The following is a 21,567-nucleotide window of genomic DNA, read 5'->3' as shown; positions in this document are numbered from 1 at the left end:
AAATACATAATTACTTTTCTCTGGACAGAATATCTAAGGAACTGATATGTAAGAAATGGCTCTTCAGGGGCGCCTGGGTGGCTCAGTGGGTTGAAGCCTCTGCCTTCGGCTCCGGTCGTGATCCCAGGGTCCTGGGATCGAGCCCCGCGTCGGGCTGTCTGCTCAGCAGGGACCCTGCTTCCTCCTCTCTCTCTGCCTGCTTCTCTGCCTACTTGTGATCTCTGTCAAATAAATAAAGTCTTAAAAAAAAAAAAGAAAGAAATGGTTCTTCAAAGGAAACTGTGTAGCTAGGAGGCAAGAATAGGACAATTTTCATCTTTTAACTTTGGTATCTTTTTAATTCATGAGGCTTCCTTTCCATTCAAAACAATTTAAAAATGTATATATATAGTCTTGACCACTTTTAAAGTAAAAATCAACCCAAAAGTTCTGTTCACATTAAGCTACCTCAGTTTGAGTGATTAAAGTCTGAATTGATAATTACAGCCTTGACATTCAGAAGTGTGGTCCTCAAACCAAGCAGCATTAGCATTACCTGGAACTTGTTAAAAATGCTGTTTTTAGAGTGGTTATAACAATTGGATAGATATAGATACATACATACATGTTGAAAGTTGACTTATATACCTAAAATATGTGAATTTTATCATATGTATATTATACCTTAAGATAATTTTTTTTAAAGAAAGAAATGGAGAATATCAGGTCTCACCTCTCACTTACTGAATCACAATCTACATTTGTAACAAATCTCCAGTAAATTCATATCCACATTAAAATTTGAGATGCACATTTTTTTGTTTTGGGGTTTTTCTTTAAGATTTTATTTATTTATTTATTTATTTTTAATTAACATATAATGTATTTTAGCCCCAGGGGTATATGTCTGTGAATTGCCAGGTTTACACACTTCACAGCACTCACCATAGCATATACCATCCCCAATGTCCATAACTCAACAGATTTTATTTATTTATTTAACAGAGAGAGACACAGTGAGAGAGAGAACACAAGCAGGGAGAGTGGGAGAGGAAGAAGCAGGCTTTCCGACCAGCAGGGGGCCCGATGCGGGACTCCAACTCAGGACTCTGGGATCATGACCCGAACGGAAGGCAGACACTTAACGACTGAGCAACCCAGCCAACCCGACATGCACAATGTTTTGTAGTATTTGTAAACATTAACATAGTTTGACATTGTAGGCAACCGTAACTCAAGGCCTTTTTTTTTTTTTTTTAAAGAAAGAGAGGGAGCCGAGGAGGGGGAGGAGCTTGCAGATGAAGAGGGAGAGAGAGAATTAAGCAGGATCCATGCCCAACACTGGGCTTGATCTCACGACCCTGAGATCACGACCTGAGACAAAATCAAGAATTGAATGCTGTACCTACTGAGTCACCCCGGTACCCCCGAAAGCTTTTTTTAAATGTCTCTCAAACTGACTATAAACTCCATACTTAAGAGCAGGGGCCATGTTCATTTTGTGCATTACTGGCACATAATAGGCTTCAATAAATATTTGCCAGATGAAAGGAAAAAATGGCTCACATTTCCTTACAATTATTACAAAATTTTTTATTTTTACCAGAACCCCTTTCTATTCTGGCTGAATATCTACCTATCTTAACCAACAGGTAGAGCTGAGAGCTTACAGAGAAAAGATTCATAGCATCATTTTGTTATGACCATAATGGAAAAGGAAGAAAAACAGCATCAGCCCTAGCCAATAAAGCAAAGTAGACACACACACATATTTTTCAGTTGTCTTCTTATTGCAAGAAAGATTATCTTAATTTTAAAAACACCTTTTTAAGGGATGCCTGGGTGGCTTAGTCAGGTGGGCATCTGACTACTGATTTCAGCTCAAGTCATGATCTCAGGTCATGAGATCAAGTCCCAAGTCAGGCTCTGAGCTGGCCATGGGGCTTGCTTGGGATTCTCTCCCTCCTTCTCCCTCTGTCCCTCTCCCCATCGCAGCTCACACTCTAAACAAAGAAAAAAAAAAACACCGTTTTAAGAGTTGATGTCTCGGGCGCCTGGGTGGCTCAGTGGGTTAAGCCTCTGCCTTCAGCTCAGGTCACAATCTCAGGGTCCTGGGATCGAGGCCCGCATCGGACTCTGCTCAGTGGGGAGCCTGCTTCCGCCTCTCTGTCTACTTGTAACCTCTCTCTCTGTCAAATAAATAAATAAAATCTTTAAAAAAAAAGAAAAAAAAGAGTTGATGTCTCATTTTATTTATTTTTTAAGATTTTATTTATTTATTTGACAGAAAGAGAGAGCACAAGTAGGGGAAGCAGCAGGCAGAGGGAGAGGAAGAAAAAGACTCCCCGCTTAGCAGAGAGCCCCACCACGCAAGACTGGATCCCAGGACCCTGAGATCATGACCTAAGCCAAAGGCAGATGCTTAACCGACTCAGCCACCCAGGTGCCCCTGACATCTCATTTTAATGAAGCAAACAAACCTTGCAAAATAAGTAATATCCAGGAAATTCTGAAATTTTAAAATGATTTTGCAGAAACCTGACTGGGTGTTATGGTCAATAAGCAAAATTACTAGCAAAATTATTAGAATTTCTTTCTGTTTCAAAAGTTTTAAAATAAAGGAGAGTTGCTAGCAAGTAAACAATGATTGGCAATGCAATCACAAAGTTGAAAGGCCGCTGCATAAATTTAGCTGAATCAGCTCACCTCAGAACACTAAATCCTAAGCTATCACGAGGGATGACCGGAAGCTACCTGATTTACACTTCAGAACTCTCAACAAGTTCTGCAGTTGGCAGTACCAGATACTTCTAGAAACGAAAGGTGAGAACTGTTTAAACGCCTAGTTAAGAAGCATTTAGATCCCCAGATACTCTCCCCTCTCTATGTACATAAGTGACTGTACTTGCTCCAACCCACCAGAAGAGTTGAGATTTACTATCAGGAAAAAATTTAAAAGAGTAGTCTCCTAAGTATTCCTCTGGGAATACTTAGCATTTGAGAGCAGGAATATCAAAACTGAAAAGAGAGGGAGTTATGTAAAAGTTTACATAGTGAATTCTGCAATCTCAAATCTTCCTCTACGCCACTCCCCAAATTCTGGCAAATAAATCTGTTATCTCCCAGCAGGAAATAAAAAGATCTTTCTCCAGCAGCGCATGGGTGGCTCAGTCGTTGGGCGTCTTCCTTCAGTTCCAGTCATGATCCGGGGGTCCTGGGATCGAGGCCCGCAACGGGCTCCCTGCTTGGTGGGAAGCCTGCTTCTCCCTCTCCCATACCCCCTGCTTGTGTTCCCTCTCTCTCTGTGTCTCTCTCTGTCAAGTAAGTAAAATCTTTAAAAAAAAAAAAAAAAAAAAAAAGATCTTTCTCCAGTAACTCTGACAAACCAAAGGTAAAAATACAAAAAACAAGGGAAGTTATCAAACCCAATCCCAGCATGATCACCCATTTTTAACCAATTGTGAACCCAACAGTCCAAAACCTCACAATTAACTACAATATTAGGAGAAAGCTAAAGAAAGCTTCTAACATGAAAGATTAAAACAAAAGTAGGGGGAGAAGCTAGAAAAAAAAGACTTATTCAAGGAAACAAAAGCATTTTTTAACATCAGTAATATCTTTAGACATAAGAGAAAATATTGCAACCATTAAAAAAAAGAACCAAATGCTATGAAAAGGAATATTAAGAGACAAAAGAGCTATTGAAATATTTTTAATGACAGTAGAAATGAATAGGAAATGGAAGAAAAAGAGAAGAAACAGAACAGTAAAAAAAAAAAAAAAACCAGGGACACCTGGATGGCTCAATTGGTGAAGCATCTGCCTTTGGATCAAGTCATGATGGGGGGGGGGGGGGGGAGGGCTTGTTCTGGGATCAAGCCCTGCATGGGGCTTCCTACTGAGCAGGGAGTCTGCTTCTCTGTCTCCCTCTGCCCCTCCCCCTGCTCATATTCTCTATCTTGCTTGTCCTCTCTGTCAAGTAAATAAATAAAATCTTAAAAAACAAAAACCAAAGAGATGAAAACAAGGCTTCCAGAAAAAGAAGAGAAACGGTGGGAATGGAAGGACTTACAATCACAAGCTACCAGTTTGGAAGAGCCTACTGTAGTTCTAGAATAATGAATACAAAAAGACCCACCAAAAGCCACAAAGTTTCAAAAACAGGAACACATATAAGATCCCAAAAGTTCTGTGGGAGGGAAAACAACACCACATAAAAGACTGGGAATCCAAGTAGCACTAGATCCTCTGCAATCTTGAAATATAAAAATAAAATGGATCAATAACTTCAAACTTTTGAGGAAAAATTATTTATAGTTAATCCAAATTATTAATCAAGAATAAAAACATTTCAGGCATGCAAGGCCTCAGTAATATTATTTCCTTTGTACCCTCCCTTACTCAAGATGCCACTAGAAGATATACTTTAACAAAATTAAGGGAAAAAAAAAAAAAGAGGTGAGATCCAAGAATAAAGAGATCTAACACAAGGAAGAGAAAAAAAGGCAATCCTCAAAATGATGGGGGAAGATAAATTCCAGGACATCAGTAGTGCATCATACAAAGCAATCAATACAGATTAAAGCATCTCAAAAGGCCCAAGGAGAGAGATCTTCAAGAAGATAAAGCTAGTGGAGAGATTTTAGATAACTGGCAGAACTAGTTGAGTTTGAATTAATGATAATAAAAACTAAGCAAACAAACAACAAAAGATTATTATTAAGTTCATTTACACAGTCAAAATGAAAGCACTGAATACTGACTTCACCAAAACTACAATGTAACAAGATAACAGGAAGATGCCAGGTGAGTGGGAAGTGTGTCTGAGCAGGCAAATGTAATAGGTTAGGTTAAAGTCAATCCCCATTTTCATGACAAGAAATCAAGAAATATAGTCAAATATTTTAATCAAAAAAATAGTAGTAGGATTTCTTTACAGACATGGAGGCATATTAGTTAGAGTTAGGTTGGGCTACAGGAGACCAGAAACCTCAAGAGCTTAAAATGGATTTTTTTTTCTCTTCCACATAAATGAAGTAATTTTAGGACTGGTATGGAGAATCCATGATTATCCTTTCATTCTAAATGTTTAACATAATAGTTTGTACTTCCCAGTCCAAGATGGCAGCTCAAATTCCAACTATAACATCCACCATTTTTTAAAAATTTCATTTATTGGGCGCCTGGGTGGCTCAGTGGGTTAAAGCCTCTGCCTTTGGCTCAGGTCATGATCCCAGAGTCCTGGGATCGAGCCCAACATCAGGCTCCCTGCTCAGCGGGGAGCCTGCTTCCTCCTCTCTCTCTGCCTACTTGTGATCTCTCTCTCTGTAAAATGAATAAATAAAATCTTAAAAAAAATTTTTTTTTCATTTATTTATTTGCCAGAGAGAGAGATCACAAGTAGGCAGAGAGGCAGGCAGAGAGAGAGGGGGAAGCAGGCTCCTTGCTGAGCAGAGAGCCCAATGTAGGGCTTGATCCCAGGACCCTGAGACCACCACCTGAGCTGAAGGCAGAGGCCCAACCCACTGAGTCACCCAGGTGCCCCAAACATCCACCATTTTTTTTTTTAAGATTTTATTCATTTATTTGTCTCAGAGAGAGACAGAAAGCACAACCAGGGGCTGTGGCAGGCAGAAGGTGAAGCAGGCTCCCCCTAAGCAAGGAGCTGGACACAGGACTTGATTCCAGGACCCTGGGATCATGACCTGAGCTGAAGGCAAGTGTTTTAACTGACTGAGCCACCCAGGTATCCCTAATATCCACCTTTTAACCAGCAGGAAAGAAGGTTAATGAAGGCTCTGCTCCTTACTCTTAAAAACACCTCTCAGAACTCACAGGTGACTAACTGTTTCATACTTAGTCATACCATCACAACTAGCTATAAGAAGACTGCAGCATGTCTACATTCCAGGTAGCAATGTACCCAGCTAAAAACCAGAGGTTCCATTTCTGAGGAAGGGGGACAGCCAGCAGCCTCTGCTACGAGCAGTAAATATCAAAAGAATCAGCTTTAAAAGTTTCCAGAGTTGCCTCTAGGGATGAGAAAAACAAAAGGGGGTGATGACAGAGTAGTGGAGAACAATACTGGGTTTTTTTAATATGCTTCGGAGAACTATTCGATTTTAAGCTATACGAATATATAACTTGATTTTTTAAAATGTTTAAAGAATCATGGAAAAAGTAAGTAGAAACAGAGCCACAACTTCTGTTTCTGAAAACGTGTCTTTTTTTTCTTTTGGGGGTGTCTTTTTTTTCTTTTGGGGGGTGGTGCAACCTCTGATTTCATACAGAGGTAAGAACTGTATGAAATCAAAAGCCCTATCACGCCTGGGTGGCTCAGTGGGTTAAAGCCTCTGCCTTCGGCTCAGGTCATGATCCCGGGGTCCTGGGGTCGAGCCCTGCATCAGGCTCTCTGCGAAGCAGCGAGCCTGCTTCCCTTCCTCTCTCTCTGCCTGCCTCTCTGCCTACTTGTGATCTCTGTCAAATAAATAAATAAAATCTTTAAAAAAAAAAAAAAGTAAGCCCTATCAGTACAGTAGTGCCCAGTCTTTAAGGCAGTGATTTTAACTGCTTAGAATTTTTTTTTTTAAGGCAACACAAGCTCAGGGCAGGCCTAGTGGGCAGCGGAAAGGAAGGCAAGTTGGAATGTGCTTAGCTGGACGCCACGGCTGCGCAGCCATGAATCTGTAGCGGCTGCGGAAGTGTACTGGCCAGTAGCTGGACCAGCAACAGTATCAAGATGCTCTATTCTGTGCAGAAAAGAGGCTTCACTCCCTCACAAGGAACACAGGACATATATTGGTTGTCTATGTCTTTATCTGACAGCACAGTATCACAGAGCAGCTCATACACTTCGGTCACAAAACCAGACAAACCGTTATCAGCAGGCTCTTGATATTCTTGATAAGGAGAAGCCAATCAACTACAGGTTATAGAAATACCTGATAAAAGTGGCTGTAAAGACCCCTCCAATGACTGGAAAATGCCATGGTCCTCGAAAAAGTTCCATTTGTCTCTAACAGGGAGAATCTCAGATGCCCTGGATAACCCTGCCCTAGCAACCTATACTTACAAAGACATTTTGAAACTCCATGACCACTGTTTAGAAGCATTTACTCTTCTATTGTCACACTACATGTTGACAGCCTAAGGAAAAAACGAACTGCCTGAGTCACTACCTCTTAACATGCTCTGAACTGAAGAACAAGAATTGCTATGCTTCCTATTTCAGAACAAATTTTAGAAGTATAATAATCCTAGTGAAACTGTACTCCCTGATTATGTAGATGGTTTGCAAGAGAATCTGGATGTGATAGTGTCTTTAGCTAAAAGACATAATTATAATTGTGATTTTAAAATGTGCTACAGGGGCACCTGGGTGGCTCAGTGGGTTAAAGCCTCTGCCTTTGGTTCGGGTCATGATCCCAGGGTCCCGGGATTGAGCCCCACATCGGGCTCTCTGCTTGGTGGGGAGCCTGCTTCCCTCCCCCCGCCATCCCCGTGCCTGCCTCTCTGCCTGCCTGTGATCTCTGTCAAATAAATAAATAAAATCTTTTTTAAAAAATTTTTTTTAATGTGCTACAAACTGGACACCTAGGTGGCTCAGTCGGTTAAACATCTGACTCGATTTCTATTTAGGTCATGATCTCAGTATTGTGAGAAGGAGCCCCACGCAGGGTTCCCCCATGGCAAGGAACCTGTTTAAGATTGTATCTCTCCCTCTCCCCCCCCCACCACACAGTCAGCATGCTTAATGGATGGATGGATGAATGAATGAATGAATGAATGAATAGTGCTACAAGCTTACTTCTGTAGTAATGGTGAAAGATTCTTTCCATGCAAACTATTTACCTGAACAGACAAGGGACACTTGTAGAACTGAATAAAGCAAATGAACTTTTGTTTTTCTCATTAATTGGTGTGCAATCCTGTGTCTTGTTTTGCAGTGGGATGCTATTATCTCATGCTTGGTCATAAATATGAACTTGCCAGAAGGTACCTCAGCGAAATAACAACAGTTGGAGATGTACAGGCCAGTGTGGGTAGCATACAGGCACTTGTGTGCAGCTGAGAGTGAGCATGACCAGGCCACGGTTGCTTACTTCATGGGAGTGGAGGTGATGAAAGGGTCATTTGCCAATGCTCTACACTGGATTATAGAATGGGATTGACCAATAACTCAAAATTGGCTGAAAGATTCTTTGGCCAAGTGGTAAGTTTTGCACAAACTAAGCACTGCACTAGAACATCCTTTTGTTATGCACAAGGTTGGTATGCTTGCATTTCAGAATGGAAAATGGAAAACAGAACAAAGGTTTCTTGATGCTCTGGAAAAAATTAAAGCAACTGGGTACAAGGTAACAAATGACAAATGGAAACCTTTGTTGAACAACTTGGGACATGTCCACAAGAAGTTTAAAAAGTATGCCAAGGCACTGGATTATCACCATCAGGCGCTGGTGTTAATTCTTCAGAACTCATCCACCTACTCTGCCATAGGGTATATCCACAGTCTGACGGGCAAATTTGAAAATGCTGTTATATCCACAAAGCCCTTAGTTTTAAACAGTATTTTCTGTTACAGTGCTTGGTTATTACATTGAAATGTACACTGGTGATTCTGAAGCTTACACTGGAGCAGACATTAAAGACAAATTAAAATGTTATGAATTTGATGTGCATCAATGAAAACACCAAAAAAAGTTACTTCACCTCCATAGGATTTCAGAAAATATGAAGTAGGAAAACAGATTGCAGAGGAAACGGGGTTTGCACTACTGGAAACCTCAAGGTAAACTCCAGATTCCAGAATTTCCTTGGCAGAAACCTTTGAAACTGAAATGAATTAAAGTGACATGATATTAAGAGACATCTATGCCAGACCACAGTTGATGATTCCAAACAGGTCTCAATTCCATTCTGTCTTGGGGTTAAGTGAGTGATTCCTCACATCCTTGCCATGCCTAAGAACTTCCCGTTTCTTTCTTTCCTTTTTTTTTTTAAGATTTTAATTATTTATTTGACACAGAGAGAGAGAGAGAGAGAGAGCGTGCACAAGCAGGGGGAGTGACAGACAGAGGGAGAAGTAGGCTCCTCGCTGAGCAGGGAACTCCATCCCAGCATGCCAGGATCATGACCTGAGCTGGAAGGCAGATGCTTAACTTACTGAGCCACCCAGGCATCCCAAATTTCTCACTTTTTTAAAAGATTTTATTTATTTATTTATCAGAGAGAGAAAGAGCCAGCAAGCACAAGCAGAGGGAGCAGCAGGCAGAGGTAGAAGCAGGCTCCCCGCTGAGATGGGAGCCCAAAGTGGGACTTGATCCCAGGACCTTGGGATCATGATGTGAGCCCAAGGGAGCCACTTAACCAACTGAACCACCCAGGTGTCCCAATTTCTCACTTTTTAACAGGAATCCAGACTACACCTTTACATTTAGGAATGGAGACCTGCCATATAGACTGGATTATACACATCTCTAAATCACAGAATCTACCAATACTTAAATATTAATCTATCAATATTAAGAGCACAGTGATTACTTTGAGGGCATTCTGCAATTGTTTTTGCTAAAGAGCACTTTTCTCACAAGAGGTAAGAATTACTACTGACCTAAGATATTACTAATAGTGAATCATAGTATAATTTAGTTTATCAGTACTTTTAAGATAATTCATAGATCAAGACTCTCCAACAACTACCAAAAAAGCACATTTGGTCTTTTGCCCCCTTATCAGGTTGACTCTGGATGAAAAGTCTAGAAAAGCACTGCTTAAAAATACAAATCTACTTGTTTGTCAAATTCTTTAGAGGAAATGGTTATAAATATTTGAAATATAAATAAAAGAGAGAAAAAACAAACACACTGTAGCAAAAGCAGACAAGTTAATGTCACATCTACGAAAATATATTATCCCAACACTCCTTTTTCATAAACAAAAGAGAATAATGCTGAATAATATTAGACTTTCCTAGTTAAGCTGCATCAATATTTTAATGTTTAGTTAGATTGATATTATTTCCTCTCATTTTTCAATTTTATTGCTATCTGTAACCATTTCTAAATGCTGTGAACAATGACCAATTTTGTTAAAAAGTTGCTTTTCGGGGTGCCTGGGTGGCTCAGTGGGTTAAAGCCTCTGCCTTCGGCTCAGGTCATGATCCCAGAGTCCTGGGACTGAGCCCCACATCGGGCTCCCTGCTCAGCAGGGATCCTGCCTCCCCCTCTCTCTCTGCCTGCCTCTCTGCCTACTTGTGATCTCCCTTTCTCTGTCAAATAAATAAATAAAATCTTTAAAAAAAAAAAAAAAAGCTGCTTTTCTGGGCACCTGGGTGGCTCAGTAGTTAAACATTTGCCTTCGGCTCAGGTCATGATCCCAGGGTCCTGGGACCAAGCCCCGCATCAGGCTCCTTGATCAGCGGGAAGCCTGTTTCTCCTCTCCCACTCCCCTGCTGTGTTCCCTCTCTTGCTGTGTCTCTCTCTGTCAAATAAATAAATAAAATCTTAAAAAAAAGGAAAAAAGCTGCTTTTCCTGGGGTGGGGGGAGAACCAGTTTGACTAATTCAAATTACAGAAAGAAAACTCTGGCCCATGAAATTAAGAGAATTATCTAAGATCATACACAGCTAATGGGTAACAGAGCCATAAACCTGGGTCTCTTCATTTTAATACTGGGACAACTATGTCAAAAAAGGGATGCACAACCTCCATTAAATTCTCTGGTGAATAATGCCACAAGCAAAGTCCCTGTTCTTCCCACCCAGCTAATCAATTAATCCCATTTACATCAACTAAGTGAATTATTAAGCTTTACTTAAAGGATGTAGGTGGTAGTATTAAGCCACTTGGGCTCTTTCCAATTGTTAGAACTATATGCAGATTCACTTAAATTACTTCACAACCATAGTTTAGTGCAAGAATATGTGGGGTAGTATAGAAGCTCAAAAGACTCCACAATTAGGCCTCACTGAAAACTGGAACACTAATCAGAATAAAATAAAACTGGTATCCAGGAGTGCCTGGGTGGCTCAGTCAGTTAAGTGTCTACCTTCTGCTTGGGTCATGATCTCAGGATCCTGGGTCAGGCTCCCTGCTAAGCAGGGAGCCTGATTCTCCCACTCCCTCTGCTACTCCCCCTGCTTGTGCTCTTCTTTGCTTGCTCCCTCTCAAATAAATAAAATCTTTAAAAAAAGAAAAGAAAAGAAAAAGAAAGTAAGAAAAGAAACCACTGGTATCCAGTAAGAACTCTAAACATTGTCATAAATGTTTCCTGATTCTGCCTCTACTATACAGTGGCTATGTTTTATTCTCCACTAGGACTACTCTTTCTACTACATGGTTTCTATTGTCCTGAGCGTCTGCTGTTTTCTCTGGTTCATATTCAAATTCCCTAAGGGAAAGGATTACATTGAGGGAATTCACCATTCTGTAAAACAGAACTACTGTACAGTTCTTAGGTAAGGCTCATTTATGAGCTAATGGCCTACATATATATCACTGATGCCAATCTGTGGTCTGATTAATTGTGGCAAAGTAGAAAGGACTTATGATACAAAATGTAACAACTGATGCAAGCCCTTTTTTGTTGTTCTTGGAAATGGGCTGCAGCTTTCCCTCACACTTGGAGCATTATGTGTATTGATACACATTTGATTTATAAAGCAAAACCTCTTTAGGTAAATTCAGACTTAAAAATCTAGACACCCTCTCCAGGGCATGGTCTCTCACCATACTGTCACCCCCTACACACACACTCCTACACAGCAGATCTCAAATGGTAACAACACCCACCTTCTGCCACCCCAGTATTTTCTACTCCTGAGTGCAGAAGAGTTAACAGCCTCTTTGATAATAATCAAATTAATTTATTTTAATATATATTACATTATACATATAATACATAATATATATTATTTTGATAATAATCAAAATAATAATACCCATTGATACCTTTTCTGAATTGAGATTCTCCTTTGAACCCACATTAATTCCATATTTGTACTAATATTAAGTCTAACACATGAATTATGCTAGATAAAATTATTCAGGTATAAGATAATTTCCTATTATAGAAGAATGATTGCCCTAACTGGTACACCCAAACATCTTCTAATAGAAACATAGGTACTTTTACAGGTTGCAACTTACTAAGTATTTACTATGTCAGATACTGGACTAAGTACCCAAAAGGAAATATCACAGATTAGCAAACTGAGACCTGTAAAGATAAAGTTTTTTTTTAAGATTATATTTATTTATTTGAGAGACAGAGAGAGCATGAGCAGGGGGAGGGGCAGAAAGAAAGGGAGAAGCAGACTCCCCAGTAAATGTGGAGGCCGACGTGGGGCGGTGATCCCAAGACCCTGAGATCATAACTTGAGCCAGTCAGATACTTAACCAACTAATCCACTGGCCTACATACATATCACCCAGGTGTCCCAAGATTAAGTTCTTATGTAAAATCACATATGATAAATAGTAGTGCTGAAATTAAAATCCTATCTATGTAGACCAAAGCCCATATTTTCAACAATCATTGGTCTTCTGTCAATGACCACTAAATAGAATTACCAATAGCATTCTGTAACACTAACCAAAAAAAAGAAAGAAAGAAAATTCCTATCTTACTCTAATGCAATACTTCCCAAAACACTGCTCAGTGAGATATTATCTATCATATATTAGGAGCTCTGTGACCAAATAAGTGTGGGAAATGTTATTCTAAAAAGAGCTCATCAAACTTTCAAATTGCAGGGATTCTCACAACCACACTATGAATCTCTAAGAAGTAAACATATTAGGCAGAATTTTCCATACATATTTCACCAAAGTTACTACTCTTCACAGGCCATTGCCTAGAACTATTTTGTGGAACACACCTTAGAAAAAATTTGTCTGGCAAAAAATTCACATGACTTTTTTTTTGATAACTCACCTAAACTAGTCAATCAGTAAGTCTTATGACACCTGCAGACTCATACCCCACTTCTGGTGAAAATGTCATGGCCACACTGAGGGCCAATGGCCATGTTTTGGATAAAGTCGCTTTCCCGCTGTTCAAAAAGTACTCAAAGGGCAAAGCATTCACTTATGTGGTCTACCTCAAAAAGGTGAGAAAAGGCAAGATGATTTATCCTAAGAAATGGAAGAGAGCAGAGGGGCCAGCAGAGCCATGCAGGGGCAGTAGAACAGCTAGTGGAAGTCACAATGAAACAGGAAACCCTAAAGAACAAAGGAATCGGCCAACAGGAAAAAAAGGGGACTTGGGGGCACCTACGTGGCTGAGTCGGTTAAGCAACTGCCTTTGGCTCAGGTCATGATCCCAGGCTCCTGGGATGGAGTTCCACATAGGGCTCCCTGCTCAGTGGAGAGCCTGCTTCTCTCTTTCCCTCTGCCTATCACTCTGCCTACTTGTGCTCTCTCTCTCTCTCTCTCTGTCAAATAAATAAATAAAATCTTCGGGGCGGGGGGGGGGGGGAGTTGAACAGAGAAGACCTGCAGAGATAAGCAACAGACAGGCTATGCACCTGCATTTGGGAGCTAATGCTAGCTCCTATGAACCAAATCCTTGGATTTCTCCATCTTTTCTGTACCTCTTATAATAACGTCCCTCTTTTCCTTGGGACCAAACTCATTTAATTTCAAAAAAGGAAAATCTAATTCATTTCACTAAAATGAAGCTACACAGCTCAGGTGTTAAAAGAATACAGGGATACCTGGGTGGCTCAGTTGTTAAGCATCTGCCTTCAGCTCAGGTCATGATCCCAGAGTCCTGGGATCGAGCCCCACATCAGGCTCTCCACTCAGCAGGGAACCTGCTTCCTCCTCTCTGCCTGCTGCTCTGCCTACTTGTGATTTCTCTCTGTCAAATAAATAAATAAAATCTTTAAAAAAAAAAAAAAAAAAGAAGAATGCTTGGGATTGAATCCCAGGTCCTTCACTATAAGATGCAAAACTCTAGACAAGTTACCTAAAGCCTCTAATTTCCATCTGTAAAATGGAAATAATTAGAGTATCTCCACATCAGTAAACTATGATTAAATGAGATGTCTGTAATGTGTTTATATATCTAGCAAGCACTGAATAAATGTTAGCTATTACTATTAATTTGCATGTACTTCTTTTTCTCTCACTCAAAATATGCTGTCCTTAAGGGTGTCTGGCTGGCTCAGTGAGAAGAAGGTGCAGCCCCTCATCTCAGGGTTGTGAGTTCAAGCCACACACTGGGTGCAGAGATTACTTAAATTTTTTTAAAAAAGGAAAAAAATATCTTATCTTTAGACCATCATTGAGAAAGAAGAAAAGAAATTCTTACTTCTGGATGTAAAAATCTGATAAATATTGTTTTTTAGAAAATTACTAGTACAAAAATAAATTAAAAACTAAAACAAATTTAAAAATAAAAAAATTACAAGTACACTGTAGCCACAATGCCTTAACTGCAGAGAATCTCTCACCCTTTATACAATTTGCAGAAATAATAATATCAAATACTCAGAAAATATCTTTGATCCTAATGAAATGATTTTTCCACAATGGGGTAAAAATGTTATATCAATACCAGATATACCTTATCTAAACCATCAACATTTTAAGAGTCCAAAACATAACAACTTTTAAAGGACAACAAAATAAACTCATTTTTATAAAATAATAAGTTTTTTTTTATTCTAAGATTATTATAACTGGAATCAATTTGTAGACCTACTAAAACAACAAGAAATACAAAGAGAACAAATACATAGTAGCTTCTACTGAGGACTTTTAATAACAAGCAACTTCAAATCCAAAAACAAGTGATCTCATTACCATTCACTGTGTTTTTAACCCCAATAATGCCTGGACCATATTAGATAAACTTCATATATTCAAAGTTATTTACTTCCTAAGAATAACTCATAGTTTTGTGGGTTTTTTTAAAGATTTAAATAAATCTTTATTCATCTGAAAGAGAGAGAAAATCTCAAGCAGACTCTGCACTGAGCACAGGGGCCCGATGTGATGCTCAATCCCACAACCCTGAGATCAAAACCTGAGCAGAAACCAAAAGGCAGACACTTCACTGTGCCACCTAGGCATCCCAGTTCATACTTATTTTAAGATGTATCTGTATCATTCTCCTCTGATTTGGATAGTTTGGGTTCTCCTGTTCCATAGCAAAGAAATTAGTTAGATCACTTTAAAAATCACATCGAGGGGCACCTGGGTGCCTCAGTCTTTAAGCATTTGCCTTTGGCTCTGGTCGTGATCACAGAGCCCTGGGAGTGAGCCCCGCGGGAAGCCTTCTTATCCTTCTCCCACTCGCCCTGGTTGTGTTCCCTCTCTCGCTGTGTCTCCCTCTGTCAAATACATTTTTAAAAACACTTTAAAAATAAATAAATAAATAATCTTTTAAAAATAATGATCAAATCAAAATTTTGCAAGTCCACAATTTCTTTCATAAATTACCCTCACTACCCACAATATGTTAATAACATTAAAAGTCTACATTATTTTTATTTTAATAAGACTAATGATCTTTTTTTTTTAAATCTTTTTTTTTAAGATTTTATTTATTTGACAGACAGATCACAAGTAGGCAGAGAGGCAGACAGAGAGAGAAGGGAGGAAGCAGGCTCCCTGCTGAGCAGAGAGCCCGATGCGGGGCTCGATCCCAGGCCCCTGGGATCTTGACCTGAGCCGAAGGCAGAGGCTTTAACCCACTGAGCCACCCAGGCGCCCCAAGACTAATGATCTTTTACAGGTAATTGAATCTGTGTCCACTAAAGGCACACTCTGGTACGGGAAGAAAAAGCTAATATTAGAGTACCACCACATACAAAGTAACAAGTCGATAACAAAATGACAGTCCAATGTTCACATGGGCAAATGATTTGAACAAACACTTTACCAATAAGCACAAGAATAACCAATGTTATCCTATCACTGGAGAAATCTAGAAATTAAAACCACAGTGATATATTAGAACACATATTACAGGGACACCTGGGTGGCTCAGTCAGTTAAGTGTCTTGCCTTCAGCTCCGGTTCTGATCCCAGGGTCACGGGATCAAGCCCCACATCAGGCTCCCTACTCAGCAGAGAGCCTGCTTCTCCCTCTGTCAGTCGCTCTCCCTCCTTGGGCTCTCCCTCTGACAAATAAGTAAATAAAACTCTTCAAAAAAAGAAAAAACACGTATCACAGAATGGCTAAAACTAAAAAGACTGACAATTACAAATATTGATGAGATTGCAGAATCACTGCAATTCTCATACAGTGTTGGTAGGGAAATAAAATGCTACAATTCTTTTGGGAAAAGATGTGGCAGTTTCTTATAAGATTAAGCATATTCCCACCTATGACTCAGAATATAACTGCTAAATACTTACTACCAAAGAGAAACGAAAATACATTTTCACAAAAGACTCAAGAATATTCATAGCAGTTTTATTCATTATAGCCAAGAACTGGAAATAGTCCAAGTATCCATCAACAGAAGGGTTAAACTGCTGTATATTACGGCAAAAAATAGAAGAAACTTACTATAGAATAACAAATTGGATACATCTCAAAAACATACTGAGTGAAATAATTACATAAAAGAGTATATGCTATATGATTCCACTTATATGAAGTTCTGGAATGGACAAAATTAACCCATGATGGAAAAAAAATAAAAAGAGTGATAGTGATTGCCCCTAGGAGGACAGGGGCAAGAATGGACTGGAAACAGGCATAAGGGAAAACTTTAAGAAAATGGTACTATACTGTATCTTGATAAGGAATTGGGTTATACAGTGTATAAAATTCCTAAAAATGTAAACTTTAAGATGTGTATCTCATTATACATAAATTTTACATCAAAAGAAAAAAGGTCAAAAGAATGTTTCGCTCTAGGGGCACCTGGGTGGCTCAGCAGGTTAAGCCTCTGCCTTCAGCTCAGGTCATGATCTCGGACTCCTGAGATCGAGCCCCACAGCAGGCTCTCTGCTCAGCGGGGAGCCTGCTCCCCGCCCCCCCACGCCTGCCTCTCTGCCTACTTGTGATCTCTGTCAAATAAATACATAAAATCTTTTTTTAAAAAAATCAACATTTAGGTAGGGACAAAAGGAAATAAGCACATATATCATTCATATTTTATAGTAATTTTAATGATTCTAGATTTTTTTTCGGGGGGCAGGTGGGGGAAGGGACAGAGGGAGAGAATCTTTTTCTTGGTAACACTGAACAGTAATATTTTGTTTATTTTTTTAATTAACATATAATGTATTATTTGTGTCAGGGGTACAGGTCTGTGATTCATCAGTCTTACACAACACCCAGCACTCACCACCACATATACCCTCCCCGATGTCCATTACCCAGCCACCCCATCCCCCTTCCCACCCTCAATAACCCTGTTTCCTATGATTAAGAGTTTTGTCTCCCTCTCTGGTTTCATCTTGCTTCATTATTTCCTCTCTTCCCCTATGATCCTCTGCCTTGTTTCCTAAATTCTGCATATCACTGAGATCATATGATAACTGCCTTTCTCTGAATGACTTATTTTGCTTAGCATAATACCCTCTAGTTCTATCCACATCATTGCAAATGGCAAGATTTCATTTTTTGATGGCTGCATAATATTCCAGTGTGTGTGTGTGTGTGTGTGTATCATGTCTTCTTTATCCATTGATTCTTATACTCTTAAAACATTAAGGGTAACTATGATTAATTCAAACTACTAAAATGTCAATTACTATCAAGAGAAATGCAATAACTTCTAATGGAGTAAACTATGAACTTCGTTTATACATATGTCACAGATTCATACTTTAATAGGGTACATATACACACATGCAGGCATGTGTGCAAAGTTTAGCATACATATCTCTGCCTCTGTGTATTTATCAGGTTATATGCTCTATATAAATAACAAATAATGTTCATTTTATTCATTCATTTAATTTCTACAGAATTCAGGTTTTCTAAAATACACAATTTAAAAATCAGCTTATCTCTAGAAATTAGTTAGGCCAAAGAACACTGCATGTTCTTTCTCATAAAAGTTGTTTTGTTTTAATTGAAGTAACACTAGTATATAGCACTATATAAGTTTCAGGTATACAAAATAACACACACACAATTTTTTTTTTTTTAAGAGAAGGAGGGGAGGGATGCCTAGGTGGCTCGGTTGGTTAAGCATCTACCTTCAGCTTGAGCCATGATCCTGGAGTCCTGGGATCAAGTCCCACATCCAGCTCCTTGCTCAGTTGGGAGCCTGCTTCTCCCTCTGCCTGCCTCTCCCCTTGCTTGCGCTCTTTCACTCTGAGGAAGGCAGGCAGGCAGGCAGGCAGACAGAGAGAGGGAGGGGCAGGGTGGGTAGAAGCAGACAGAGAGAGTAGGAATCCCAAGCAAGCTCCACATCCAACACAGGGCTCAATCTCAACACCCTGAGTTTACAACCCCTGCCGAAATCAAGAGTTGGATGCCTAACCAAGTAAGCCATCCAGGCACCCTAACTTTACTACAGTTTTACATCTATATATACTACAAAGTGATCACCACCAAAAATCTAATTACCAACCACCACCATAAAACTGACTTCTTCATCTATTTTGCTCACCTCCCAACTTCCTTCCCCTCTAGTCACCATCAGTCTGTTCTCTGTATCTAGGAGGTTCTATATTGCTTTGTTTGTCCATTCTGTTTTCTAAGATTCTACATACTAATGAAATCATATTATGTTTGTCTTTATCTAACTTATTTCATTTAGGTCCATCCATGTTGTCACAATGGCAATATTTCCTTTTTTATGGCTGAATAATATTCCATTCTATGTACACCACATTTTCTTTATACATTCATCCACTGATAGATACTTAGGTTGTTTCCACATCTTGGCTATTGCAGATAAGACTGCAATGAACACAGGGGTGCATTTATCTTTCTGAATTAGTGTTTTCGTATTCCTCAAATAGCCAGAAGTGTAATAGGTGAATTATATGGTAGACTGTTCTTAATTTTCTGAGGAATTTCCATACCGTTTCCCACCAACAGTGTACAAAGCTTCCCTTTTTTCCATATCCTCTCAAGCACGTTTTTTTTTTTTTTTTAAGATTTTATTTATTTACTTGACAGAGAGAGACACAGCAAGAGAGGAAAAACAGGCAGAGGGAGTGTGTGTTCTTGGTTCCCTTGTCATAAATCAATTATTCATATATGTGTGAGTTTCATTTCTGGGCTCTCAGTTCTGTTCCAATGATCTGTGTGTCTATTTACAATGCCAATACCATACTGTTTGATTACTATAGCTCTGTAGCAGAGTTTGAAATCAAGGAATGTGATATATCTGGTTTTGTTCTTTCTCAAGGCTGTGTTGGCTATTTGGCATCTTTTATGGTTCTGTACAAATTTTAAAATTATTTGTTCTAGTTCTGTGAAAAATGCCACTGAAATATTGATAAAAAGTGCATTGAGGGGCCCTTGGGTGGCTCAGTCAATTAAGTCTCTATCTTTGACTCAGGTCATGATCCTGGGGTCCTGGGATCAATCCTCCCCACTCTGATGGGGGCCTGCTTCTCCCTCTCCCTCTGCCTGCTGCTCCCCCTGCTTATGTGCTCACTCGCTCTCTCTCTCTCTCTGTCCAATAAATAAAATCTTTTCAAAAAATTGTACTGAATCTATAGATGGTTTTAGGTAGTATGGACAGTTTTAACAATATTAACTCTGAGTACAAAATATCTTTCCATTTATCTGTGTCTTCATTTTCTTTCATGAATGTATTACAGCTTACAGTGTACAGGTGTTTTACCTCTTTGGTTAAATTTATTCCTAGGTATTTTATTCTTTTTGATGCAATTGTAAATGGGACTGCTTTCTTATTTTTTTCTTTCTGATAGTTCATTAGTGTATAGAAATGCAATAAACTTCTGTATATTGATTTCGTATCCTGCAACTTTACTAAATTCATTTATTAGTTCTAACAGATTTCTGACAGAGACTTTAGGATTTTCTATGAACAGTATCATGTCATCTACAAATAATGAAAGTTTTACCCCTTACTTTCTCATTTCAATGCCTTTTATTTCTTTTGCTTGCCTTATTGCTATGGCGAGGGCTTCCAATACTATGCTGAATAAAAGTGGCATCCTTGTCTTGTTCCTGATCTTAGAGGAAAAGCTTTCAGCTTTGTTTTGTTTTCTAATGTAAGCTCTACTCCCAACATGGGGCTTTAACTCCCAACCCCAAGATCAAGAGTCACATGCTCTACCAGCTGAGCCAGACAGACGCCCCAAGGTTTCACCATTGAGCATGTTAGCTCTGGGTTTGTCATATATGGCCTTTGGTATACTGAAGTACAATTTCTCTATACCCATTCTGTTGAGAGTTTTTATCATAAATGGATGTTGAGTTTTGTCAAATGCTTTTTTTTTTTTTTGCACCTATTGATGTATCATTTTTAGCTTTCATTTTGTTAAACTATATTGACAATATTAAAAAGAAGAATATGGGGGCGCCTGGGTGGCTCAGTGGGTTAAAGCCTCTGCCTTCGGTTCAGGTTATGATCCCAGGGTCCTGGGATCGAGCCCCACATGGGCCTCTCTGCTCAGCGGGGAGCCTGCTTCCTCCTCTCTCTCTTTCTGCCTGTCTCTCTGCCTACTTGTGATCTCTTTCTCTCTGTCAAATACATAAATAAAATCTTTAAAAAAAAAAAAAGAAGAAGAAGAAGAATATGACATATCAAATAGAAAATTTATCCTGGCTGAAATTAAAATCTCTGGAACACATCCAACATATTCAAAAATCCTAACAGTAAAAGTAAGGGAATACTTGAACATCTATTATCCCTAAAAACCAAGGAAATATTTAACATTCAAAAATAATATAACTCAACCACTACTTGAGAAAAATTACCCAAATAAGTCTTAAACAACAACCTGATAACTACCCAAAAATTCATGATTTATAAAGTTAATATTAAAAAATAACACTATAAGATAATTCAAGATGTTTATATGACTGTGCTTCCATCTTAGGTAAAGTCTACTATGGGACACTTGGAAATAGCAGACAGCTTGGAGATTTTAACACTTAACATAGTTAAATTCAAAGACGGTTCTACAGCCATACTCCCCTCTTCATGGCTCCAGGGTACTTATAATGAGAAAGGAATAGCCAGCAGCCATGATCTTCCCCCCTACTCCCATCAATAATTTATATAGTGACTCAGTCTCCCTCATCTCTAACCCTAATAATCAAAGGACTTCAGGAAAACTAAACTTAGCTTACCAGGGGAAAAAAATGAGAATAAATGATTTTTTTTATTTTCTTTTAAAGATTTTATTTATTTATTTGACAGAGAGAGAGATCACAAGTAGGCAGAGAGGCAGGCAGAGAGAGGGGAAAGCAGGCTCCCCGCTGAGCAGAGAGCCTGATATGGAGCTCCATCCCAGGACCCGAGCTGAAGGCAGAGGCTTGACCCACTGAGCCATCCAAGCGCCCCAAGAATAAATGATTTAGTGGTTAAAGATCTGATCTTTATACTAGAAGTTCTCATTTTAGGGAAAGTGCCTGTCTGGGGTGGGGGGGAGGAAAAGGATGGCATCCTGGCTACCATCTGACGTA

At 39.2% G+C, this 21,567-nt stretch overlaps 1 protein-coding gene and 1 pseudogene across 3 annotated transcripts in view; one reads left to right on the top strand and one right to left on the bottom strand.

The window, feature by feature from the left end:
- SBF2 (SET binding factor 2) overlaps positions 1 to 21,567 on the bottom strand; it is a 463,869-nt gene that overhangs the window by 414,190 nt on the left and 28,112 nt on the right. The gene's annotated exons all lie outside the window — the stretch shown is intronic.
- LOC308351886 (cell division cycle protein 16 homolog) lies at positions 6,962 to 8,050 on the top strand (annotated as a pseudogene). Its single transcript has 2 exons — positions 6,962 to 7,339; positions 7,773 to 8,050. The product of its transcript is annotated as a cell division cycle protein 16 homolog (transcript).

This window comes from Martes martes, assembly GCF_963455335.1.
Source record: "Martes martes genome assembly, chromosome: 10".
Taxonomy (NCBI): Eukaryota; Metazoa; Chordata; class Mammalia; order Carnivora; family Mustelidae; genus Martes; species Martes martes.
The sequence above is the reverse complement of the archived record's forward strand: the minus strand, read 5'-3'. Positions and strand labels throughout refer to the sequence as shown.